This window comes from Bubalus bubalis, chromosome 15 (assembly GCF_019923935.1).
Source record: "Bubalus bubalis isolate 160015118507 breed Murrah chromosome 15, NDDB_SH_1, whole genome shotgun sequence".
Classification (NCBI taxonomy): domain Eukaryota; kingdom Metazoa; phylum Chordata; class Mammalia; order Artiodactyla; family Bovidae; genus Bubalus; species Bubalus bubalis.
This window is the reverse complement of record NC_059171.1, coordinates 63,109,284-63,119,979: the sequence shown is the minus strand read 5'-3', so window position 1 is coordinate 63,119,979 and position 10,696 is coordinate 63,109,284. Positions and strand designations below refer to the sequence as shown.

The following is a 10,696-nucleotide window of genomic DNA, read 5'->3' as shown; positions in this document are numbered from 1 at the left end:
TCTAACTTTGGTCCTCACTACAGCTTGACATTGGTCCTCTCTTTGTCCTGACTTTCATCCTCATCATGGTCAGACTCTCATCCTATGTCGATTCTGTCCTCCATGGCCTGAATTTTGCCTACTTACAGCTTGACTGTTTACCTCATGGGGGCCTGACTCTTGTCCTTACTGGAGCTTGACACTGTTCCACACTGGGCCCTGAATCTGGTCCTCACTGTGGCCTGACTCTGCCTCACTGAGACATGACTCTGGGTCTCACTCGGCCCCGTCTGGTCCTCACTACAGCCTTACTCAGGCCCTCACTAGGCACTGACACTCATCCTCATCAGGACCTGAATCTCATCCTTTCTAGGGCCTGGCTCTGGCCCTCACTGGGCCCTGACTCTGGCCCTCAGGACAGCCTCACTGGGCCCTGACTCGTGCCCTCACAAGAGCCTGGCTCGCATCATCTCTGCATCCTGACGCTCGTCCACAGAGCCAGTAGCTGTAGGTGCGCCCTCCACCATCCCAGGCAGAGACCACCCTCCCCTCACAGACTGTCACCAAGTTGTCCTAGGACCCTGCTCAGGCCCTAGCCTGGCCAAGGCTCTCTGCCTCAACAGGGAAGGCTTCCTTTTTCCACTTGGGCTCAAGTAGGTGATTATGAAATCAAAGCCAAGAGCAACACAGCACAGGCTTTATTCAGACGCCAAAGAACAGAGAAGCAGGAACTAAGTTCACAGCTCAACTTCTTGCCCACCTGGAGAAAGTGGTTTGATTTTAAACAGTAAAGACACTGGGAGGAGGAGTGAGGCTAATGCTGGGGAGGCAGGTATGTTTAGGGGAAGGGCAGGGCTTTTCCGAATTAGCAGGGGGCCACCTCATTTTTACTTTTTTTGGTTCTTCACGTTGGGTATGGCCACTGGTAGGTGTGTCACTTAATATAATGATCAAGTTAGCAGCCAGTGGTGACATGAAAGGAGATCTTAATTCCCTGCCCAGGAATTGAACCTGGGAGACCTGGATGAGAACCATGAATCCTAGCCACCAGATCGGCAAGGGCTAGAAGCCAGAAGCCATTTTTCCCTGGATCTTTGCCCACAGTGAAAAGTGTATTTATCACAGAGACAGAAACTGTAAATTCAGGTATAAATTTTTTAGAGACATAGAAGGGGAAGCACATGGAGAAATGGCTTGTTAAGATAGAAGCACAGCAGAGAAAGGGTGTGGGCATCCCCTCTAGTGAGGAGGAGCAGAGTAAAGAGATGGTTAAGTCACTTATATGGGGCCATTCTTCCAGGTCGTTGTTTTCCTTCAGGCTGATTATCTGGTTTCTTTTCCCACACCCGACCTACCCTGGGACCCTCCCCTGGTTGCACATTCACTCTTCAGCTAGGATGGATCTTGAAGTGAAGTCTTCTGGGAAAAGCAAGACTCATTGCTCCTGGCATTATCTCTTGAGTTTTGACCCATAAGATGACTTTCTGTGCATGCGTAGTGTCTCCCTTGTCCCAAAAGAGTGGTGGGCAGAGATCCCTTAACTCTTTACTCATACAGGATTTTGCGCCCCCCTCTTTGTCCTTGCCATGACTATTACCTTAAGGTGTTTGCAAGAGACAAACACTGGCTATTTACTCTCTGTTGTTATTTCCATTTCAGAGGGCAAACAGGAGGCTGATTGTAAATACCTAGCCCATTTAACTCTTCCCTCAGAAATGCTAACAGTTGTAAGTATCCACCATGAAATGAAGTACACTTATTTGTGTCCCATGAAATGCAAAGAGGAGGCCAGTTATGTCTAATCTAGAGCCCATCTATCTCCTACATCAATAATACAGTAAAATCAACACACAATGTCTGTTGGAAGTCAGATTCATTGCCAGCTTGGTCCCAGCTGGTTCCATCTAGTTTTGATTGTAGCTACCATTCTTCTCTGGAACCTTTACCTTAGAGACTTTTTTTACCTCCTGCTAAAGGTTGGGGTTAAAGGGTTGTGAACAAGGACACCCCTATTAAAGGAGGGTTCAGATGCTGCTACAGAAGCCCCTAATCCTTCCCTGAGAATACTGAGTGGGGGTGAGGGCACTCAGGCAGCAGGGCAGATAGCTTGCTCTTAGTGCTCATGTGGTGAAGGGGGCACAGAATCAGGGGCTCAGCCTGCAAACCCCAGAACCACTCACACATCGGCTCCAGAACTGTTCCTGGAGTGACAAGGAGAAGGGGTATCCCACCTACTAGACATGGAAGAAGGTACAGGGTCTCCTGTGCTCTTGGAATGACAAAAAGGGGTGTCCCACCTACTAGATGTGGAGGAAGGGGGCGGGGTCTGCTGTGCTCCTACAGTGACAAGGAGAAGGGGTATGACATCTACTAGACATTGAGGAAGAGGGCGAGGTCTGCAGTGCTCCTGGAATGACAAGAAGGGGTGTCGCACCAACTAGAAGAGGACAAAGCGGGCAGGGCCTGCAGTGCTCTTGAAGTGACAAGGGGAAGGGGTGTCCCACCTATTAGAGGTGGAGGAAGGGGCGGGGCCTGCTGGGGGGCTCCAGGGCTCAGCACCGGCTGGGGTGCTCACAGCTCTGACAGGCCTCAGGGTGCAGTGGGGAGGCATCAGTGGGGGCCCTGAGCCGGTCACTCACCCATCGTGCCTCTCCCTCCTCAAGGGTGTCTGGGGTGTCTCTTCCCCCGTGACAAAGGGCAGAGCCCTGACAGTCACCCCTACCCCAACTCCCCAGGGAAGCTCACTGGAGACTTGGCACCCAGCTGGGGGGCTGGTCATGTGGCGGTGTCTGCCCTCCCCCTCCAAAATGCCAGTGCCCAGAAGGCTCAGCATGAACCTCGTGGTTAGTGCAAACAGCACCGGTGCAGGGGCCTCCTCCTAATGGGAGGGAGGCTTTAGAACAGGGCAGGGAGCTTCCCACCAGCTGCATGAGCTTCCTGGGGCAGCGGTGGCAAACGACCACACACAGAGGCTCTGAACACCGGAAGCCTGTCCCCTCTCAGGTGGAGACCAGCCGTCTGTGGTCAGGGTGTCCCAGTGCTGCGGTCTCTCCAGAGGCTCCAGCACAGGGTCCTTCCTGCCTCTTCCAGTTTTTTGGGCTCCAGGTGTTCCTGGGCTTGTGGCCCCCTCCCTCCCACCTCTGGCTCCATCTTCACCTGGTATCTCCTCTGTGTTTGTGTCTCTTAGAAGGACGCTCTCAATGATTTAGGGCCACCCCAATCCAGGATGACCTCCTCTCCAGATTCGTAACCAATTACACCTGCAAAGACCTACTTCCAAAGAAGGTTCCATTTTCAGATTCTGAAGTCATGACATGGACATAGCATCTGGGAGCCACTCATTCACCTCATACAGCATCCAGTTCCCAGATGCCAGCCTGCCTTCCTCAGGACAGCACTCAGGCTGGTGACTTTCCGTCTTCCTGCATGGAAGTGTCTTTTGTTTCTTACTGTAACTTAGTGAGGTTGTGTGGGGGGACCCTGCTGGGTGACCTCCTGGTGATCCCAGGGACCATGCTGAGTGTCCTCCCGGAAGTGCGGGAGCATGGCCAGGGCTCCCTGTGCATACTCTACACTGACCAGTTGGTGGTCAGGCGCCTGCGCAGGCTGGACTGGTCCCTGGACCACTGCACCTTCTACCACATCGAGAGCCTGGTGCACTGTGTGCGGGCCTACGACCATGACGTGTGGACCCGTCTGAATGCTGGGAGCCCTCCTGCCTGCCCCGTGGCCTCCAGCCCCCCAAAGACCCTCCAGTCCTGGTGTGGACACCCCCATCCAGTCGTGGACCCCTGCTCCTGCCATGGACACCCCATCTCAGTGGCCCCCAAGAGGCCTGCTGGGACGGGTGAGAACTTGGCCATGAAGAAGACAGGGCAGTGGCGGGGTTGGACTCTGGACCCAGGGATCAACCTTCTTCTGTCCCATCCAGGTCAACGCTGATGAAGAAGTCTACAGAAGCCAAGCCATGGATCCACCTGCATGTAAAGAAAAACCCAGAGTTAAAGAGCCTGTCAGTAGAGTGGAGAAGGCCAGACAGAAGTCAGCCCAGCAGGAGTGGGAACAGACAGAGAGCAGAGGTCTGTGTCCTCAATAGTAACAACAGGACTGGGGCTCCTGGGGAGCAGCTTGGTGGCTTCTGTGAACAGATGCAGCCTCCTGGAGAGTGAGCCAGCCATGTCCACACCAGATGGGACCATGGAGGCTCGGTTGTGAGTGTTACCAGTCTCAAGCTGAGACAGCACATTAGGAGCCTTACACAACTAGATAAGAAGACAGTCAATCTTATTCCTAAAACTAGATCAATCAGAACTTCCAGGATATAACTTGCTTCACTAGTTCCTCCAATCTGAATTGTGCCTTGCTGGCCGAAGAGACTTTTTCTATTCTTCCAAGACAATAGATTCTTAATGTGTAAACCTTTTGTTTGAAAAATAAAAAATCCATGTTTCTTGTGAAAAAATCTTCTCCAAAAATACAAATAAAATACTAGTAAGAAGACGAAGACAGGGCTGGCCCTGACTGCAGCAGGTATAGACAAGAACGGGGGCTGCTTGGGCACTGGTGCCCCAAAGGCCCAGAATGTGGTGTCTGAGCCGTTGGGGCTCTGACTCGAGGGGTCCACCTCCACCTGGGCTCACATGGGGGGGTTGCTGCAGGGAGAGCCTGGCCTTGGGTGACTTTCCAAGTTGCCCCACCCCAGCTTCAGCCCCCTGGGCGTTCACTCCCAGCCCACCCCACCCCATTAATAGTCTTCAAATGGTGTCTCTCACTCAACAGGCCTGAGTGGGAGGTTTTAACAGTGAGTGGGGGTCCAATGACCAGTGCCCCATGTGTCCTGTGTGTCTTGTGGGGGGAAGGAGCCTCGCTCTCACGGTCATGCCGCAGTGCACCTGGGGCTGGTGGTGGAGGTCGGGGTGTGGCAGCCCCAGGCTCTGTTCTGACAGAATCTCTCTCTCTGTGGGCAAGTCTCTCCTCACTCCTCTATCCTCCCTGGAAACTCAGGAGCCACAGCATAGGGGCACATCTGGCACCAGGACCCACCCTAGGGAATTTCTCAGAAGCAGGGACCAGGCTTCTTTGTGATGCACAGGGGCTAGGATGCCTCATACCTGGGAGGGCCTTGGACTCAGCTAACTACTACCTGGGGTCTGCCACCCACCCCCCTGGTAGAGGGCCCTTCGATTCCAGGGCCCCAAGACCCTCCACCACTTTTGACCCTGTTTGCAGAGTCAGGGATCCAGAGACCGCCTCCCAGAAGTCCCTGTAGCTGTTATACTCAGGGTTAGTTATGATGAAGGAGGCAGTTAAACTCAGCAAGGACATGTGTGGAGCAGAGTCCAGCCTCCTTGGCTGTAGCAGCCCAGGAAGCCCACCTGAGTCCTGAGGTGCAGGGTTTACTGGGGTCTGTCACATCAACATGGGGCCAGGATGTGCCTGACCTCAGCCCCCAGCCCCTCCGGGGACTTGGGAAGCCCCACCATGCAGCATGCCATGACGACAGACCAGCCTGGAAGAGAGGCCCAGGGAGCAGAGACACCCCTGGCAGACTCAAGGTGACTCCAGAGCCAGAAGCAGAGGCCTGGGCTCTCTGTGCGCAGCTGAGCCCCCAGCGCACAGGCCCCAGGGCAGCGCCTGTCCCGAGTGGCCAGCAAGGGCGCACGGGGTCAGCTAATGTCCATGTGCCTCAGTCTGTGGCCACTGGCCACACTGGCCTGCTCTGCTCACAGCGCAAGGCCAACGGAGGAACAACAGGGTGGAACAAAGCCAGGTCATGGTCAGGCTGGGTGAGAAAGGGTCCCAGGAGCAAGAAGCCGGCTGCCCTTGCCCGTGAGCTGAGAGCTGACGTCCACCCTGTGGTCAGTCACGTCTCCCCACATCCCCTGTAGGGCTGCATTTCCCAGTCCTGGGGCAGGGTCATACCTGTGTACACAGCAGGATGCACAGCAGTGCATACAGCGGGCCTGACGCCTGCCCTTGCCACGCAGTCGAGGCCTGGTGAGGGTGGAGCATCCCCACAGGACAAGGGGCCGACTGCGGGAAGGGTGTTGGGGTGAAGCATTTAGGAGCATTTGGAGGGAACCCTCGCCTGTCAGCACATGATGGAGGACACCGACCAAGGGTCAGGGAAGCCCAGGGAGGGTCCTGGGTCACCCCTGAGGCTGGACAAGGGGTGTGGGGCACGGGTGTCAGAGCTGCTCCCTGCTGGGCGACGCCGAGCCCTGTACCCCTGGAAACCACCCAGCTAGACCGCAGCCAGGAAGACAAGGGAAGCCCATCGACACAGCTGCAAACACCGGCATGAGGTGTTCACTCTCCTCTTCACCCGGCGTGGAAAAGGGCAAACTGAACTGGAGAGAGATGGGGATGAGGTGGGAAGCATGGGTGCTTGGAGCCTAGAGAGGAGGGTCTCCAAATGAGGGGGTGAGGCCACAGGGAGCAGGAGCGGGCAGGGGGGTGGGGGCGATGGTCTGCTAGTGCGGGGCACTGGGGCATGTCCATCGTCCCTCGGGCCGGCCCCCTTTCCCGAAGGCAGGGTCTATAAGCACAGGGGCCCCTGCTCCTGGAAGGGGGTTTCTGTCTGGATGGTCCCCGAGGCTGGATGTTGGTGGGGACATGGGCCAATCTGGAGGCCCTGGTGAAGACATCACTCTCTCTGAGGGAATGAGGCACACACTCAGTCCCCGATCTGTGGACGGTCTAGTCCTCTGGGGGTTTTGTCTCTTCCTGGGAGTCAATGGGAATTGATTCTCACTCTATGGGATACACGGGAGGGGAGGGGTGGATCCATCCTGGCCCAGCTGTGCCTGGGTTCTTGGGGAAGACCTCTCTGGCCCACAGACTCACAGGCATCGGTCACCACGGCTCTCGACACCCTCCTCCGAGAACAAGGCGCAAGGGCGTGAAACGAGGCGCCTGCGTCGGGGCTGGAGGGCCCCTTCTAAGATGGCCACACTCAGGGTAGGAGGTGGGTACAGGCGGCCTGCAGGCACTCACCATGGTCACTACACCACTGTGGCTTCTTTCTCGGGCCTGAGATGCCCAGTGGACCGGGGGCAGGCAGCCATACCACAGGGAAGAGTGGGTCTTCCTGGACCCTGGGTCCCTCCTCCAGGAAAGGGCGGGGTTACGTCCAGAGGGAGGCAGCTAGTGACTGCCCTGGGTTTCAACAAGCATGACGCCCCAGCCTCCACAGGCCAGGTTTGGGATTCCTGTGGCCCCAACACAGAACACCAGATGCGTGTGGGGGGAGGTGTGAGGGGTGTAATAGGGGACACTTACCCTCAGGCCTGGAGCCCTAGATCCAGGTGCTGGGGGCCTGCTCCTCCTGCAGGCTCTGTGGTCAGTTGGTTCCAGGTCTCTCTTTGCCCATTTCTGTCTCTGCTCTCACCTTGCCTTCTCCCCCATGAGGACTGCTCCCCCCTCACATAGGGGTCAGTGACCTCATCTCAACCTGGGCAGCTCTGCAGTGGCCCATCTACACACAAAGCCCCATTCTGAGGTCCCGGGAAGTCCAAGTTCCTGGGCCTCTTGAGGTGACAAATCCTCATGGTCAACACAGCTTGTGGGAACGTGTTGGGGGCGGGGGACAGGGTTCAAAGGCCAGAATCCAGAAGCCTCATGGAGGAAGCAGTGTCCTGACTCAGGGAGGACAGATGGACAGGCAGAGGCAGGAGGGAGGCCAACTAGGGAACCACCCCTGCCCTCTGGGCACTGAGCAGTCTCTAGAGGGCCAGGCAGGAGCTGGCAGGATGGGGATGTCAGAGGCAGGTGGCCTGGTCTGCAACATGGGTGTCACTTAGCAGCAACCATAACCCATAACCCAGCCTGCACACCAGTCTCAGCCCTAACACTAACACTTCAAGCCACCAACACCAAGCCAAAGCTAATCAAATCACACAGTATGTAATAATAAGAAAACTACACCAGTATACCATATAAACACGAAAGCAAGAATTCCCCACAAATTACAGCAACATGAAACCATCAGAACATTGAATGGATGGTGCCATAAGCAATATCTCTATACCAGAAATGTCAGGTTATTAAAACTAAGCAGTGTATTGAACCACTATAAACTGTGAAGCAGAAACACATGATCATTTCAATTACTGCAGAGGAAGCTATAATCAAAGTCCAGTGCTATCTCATGATGCAAACACTCAAGAAAGTAGGAATAAAAGGAAATTTGTTCAATGTGAGAGTAGCATACAAAGCCACATCAAGCTTCATGCTCAGTGAAAAACAGTGGAAGATTTACTCCTGAAATTGGGAACAAGGACAGGAAGCCAGCCTTCACCACTGTTACTCAATAGGGTACTGGAAGTTCTACCCAGAGGTCTGAGGAAAGAAATAAAGGCATTCATACATGAACAGAAAAATTAAAACTGTCTGCTCACAGAACACAGATCACACTACTTTATATGCAAAACTTCCTATAACAACAAAAAATTATTTGACTAGTCAACTAATTCAGCAAAGTCATAGGACAAAATATCACTTTACAAAAACCTATCTTAGACATATACACTAGCAATAAATAACCTGAAAATGAGCTTATAAAAATAATTCCATTTAAATGTTAAAATTAATATTTAGGGATATATCTAATCAAGACACAAAACTTGCTCTCATGTACATAAAGTTGTCTATACATCTGAAATTACTGGAAAATAAAATACTTTTCAAAGCACCATGTCAAAACCATGCCAGAAAAGCAAAGAAAATATTAAACTTCCATATAGAGGCCAAGCCTTATCCAGATCCAGTTCACTCAAAATCCACATGGAATTCAGAAGGCACTGTGGGAAGACTGTATTAGGGCTTCCCTATAGAGGCTCTTTGCGACCCCATGGACTATAGCCCTCCAGGATCCTCTGTCCATGGGATTTCTCAGGCAAGAACACTGGCGTGGGTTGCCATTTCCTTCTCCAGGGGATCTTCCCAACCCAGGGATTGAACCCAGGCCTTCTGCATTGTGGGCAGATTCTTTACCATCTGGGCCACCAGGGAAGCCTGACCATGATGCTGGGGAAGAGTGAAGGCAGGGGAGAAGGGTACGATAGAGGACGAGATGGTTGGATGGCATTACCAACTCAATGGACACAAGTTTGAGCAAGCTCCTAGAGATGGCAAAGGACAGGGAAGCCTGGTGTGCTGCAGTCTATGGGGTCACAAAGAGTCGGACACAACTGAGCAACTCAACAACAACAACAACGACTTCCCTTTCCTCCCTGTTGTGGACAACCTGGATGTGGCAGAAACTGGAATTTAAAATTCCAATTTTCTACATCATTGCACCAAAAAACTACTAGAAATAATAAATGAATTCAGTAAAGATGCAAAGTAAATACACAGAAATCAACTGCATTCCTAAACAATAATAATGAACCATCCAAGAGTGAAAAAACTCTATTTACAATTGCATCAAAAAGAACAAAATATCAAGGAATAAATTTAACAAAGGACGTCAAAGACCCGTACACTGAAAACTTTAAGACAATGACGAATAAACCAAAGAAGATACAAATCACTGCAAAGATACCTGTGCTCATGGAACAGAAGAATTAGTTAAAGATACTTCTGCTCACCATGAATATTCATTGATAGCCTGAATATTCATTGGATGGACCAATGTTGAAGCTGAAGCTCCGATACTTTGTGGCCAAAGTATTGATGCAAAGAACTGACTCATTGGAAAAGACCCTGATGCTGGGAAAGACTGAGGGCAGGAGGAGAAGCGGGTGACAGAGGATGAGATGGTTGGATGGCATCACTGCCTGGATGGACATGAGTCTGAGCAAGCTCTGGGAGTTGATGACGGACAGGGAAGCCTGGCATGCTGCAATCTATGGGGCTGCAAAGAGTCGGACAGGACTGAGTGACCGAACAACAACTTGTGTTCATGGAACAGAACAAATACGGTTGTTAAAATGTCCATTCTACCCAAAGCACACAGTGAATGCAATCCTTCCTAAATTCCCAATGATATTTTTCACAGCAAGTGCAAATCCTCCTAACATTTGTGTGAATCACAAAGGACCCCAAATAGCCAAGGTGACCCCGAGAAAGAACAGTCTGTAGGCATCTCCCTCCCTGACTCCACACTAAATCTGGTGAAGCTACAGTCACCAAAACTGTGCGGAATTGGCACAAAAAACAGGCACACGGCCAGAGGTACAGGACAGAGGGCCCAGAATTCAGCCCACATGGATGGTCCGTTATCCATGACTAAGGGGCCGAGGACTCACCAAGGGGAAGGACAGTCCCCACAATAAACAGAGCTGGGAAAACTGGACACCACATTCAAAGACGGGCCCCGGACACCGTCTACAACTGACTAAAACCCCCGCTTTCCATCACAGCCTCCTGGGTCGTCTGAAAACAGTAGTCATTCGCACACAGGAAACTTCACCAAACTTCTCCTGAATTTTCCCCACCTTTTCTTCTCGACGTCGCCTGAGTCGTCAGGAATCCCAGCTCCCATCAGTGTTTACGCCGCCCCGTGTTGTCCTGAAGCCGACACCCCAGCGACTTCCAAGGCGATTGAGCTCTCACCTGGGAGTCCCAGCCGAAGCCCTGCAGCGCCTGAGCGGACGAAACTCCCCTCAGCTACGCTAAGCCGGAGCTGCAGGGAACACGCATGCGCTGTGAGTCAGTGACGCGGGCTCAGCGCCACCCTGTGGTCAATAAGGAAAGTGCCGGCCACGCCTCACTC

The 10,696-nt window shown here is 52.9% G+C and overlaps 1 long non-coding RNA gene across 1 annotated transcript; it reads right to left on the bottom strand.

The window, feature by feature from the left end:
- Positions 1–660: 660 nt before the first annotated feature.
- On the bottom strand, positions 661–10,620 carry LOC123464950. The gene is made up of 2 exons (XR_006640047.1): positions 10,419–10,620; positions 661–3,956 (listed from the first exon to the last, which is right to left on the bottom strand). It is a non-coding gene; the product is annotated as an uncharacterized LOC123464950 (long non-coding RNA).
- Between the last annotated feature and the right edge of the window lie 76 nt (positions 10,621–10,696).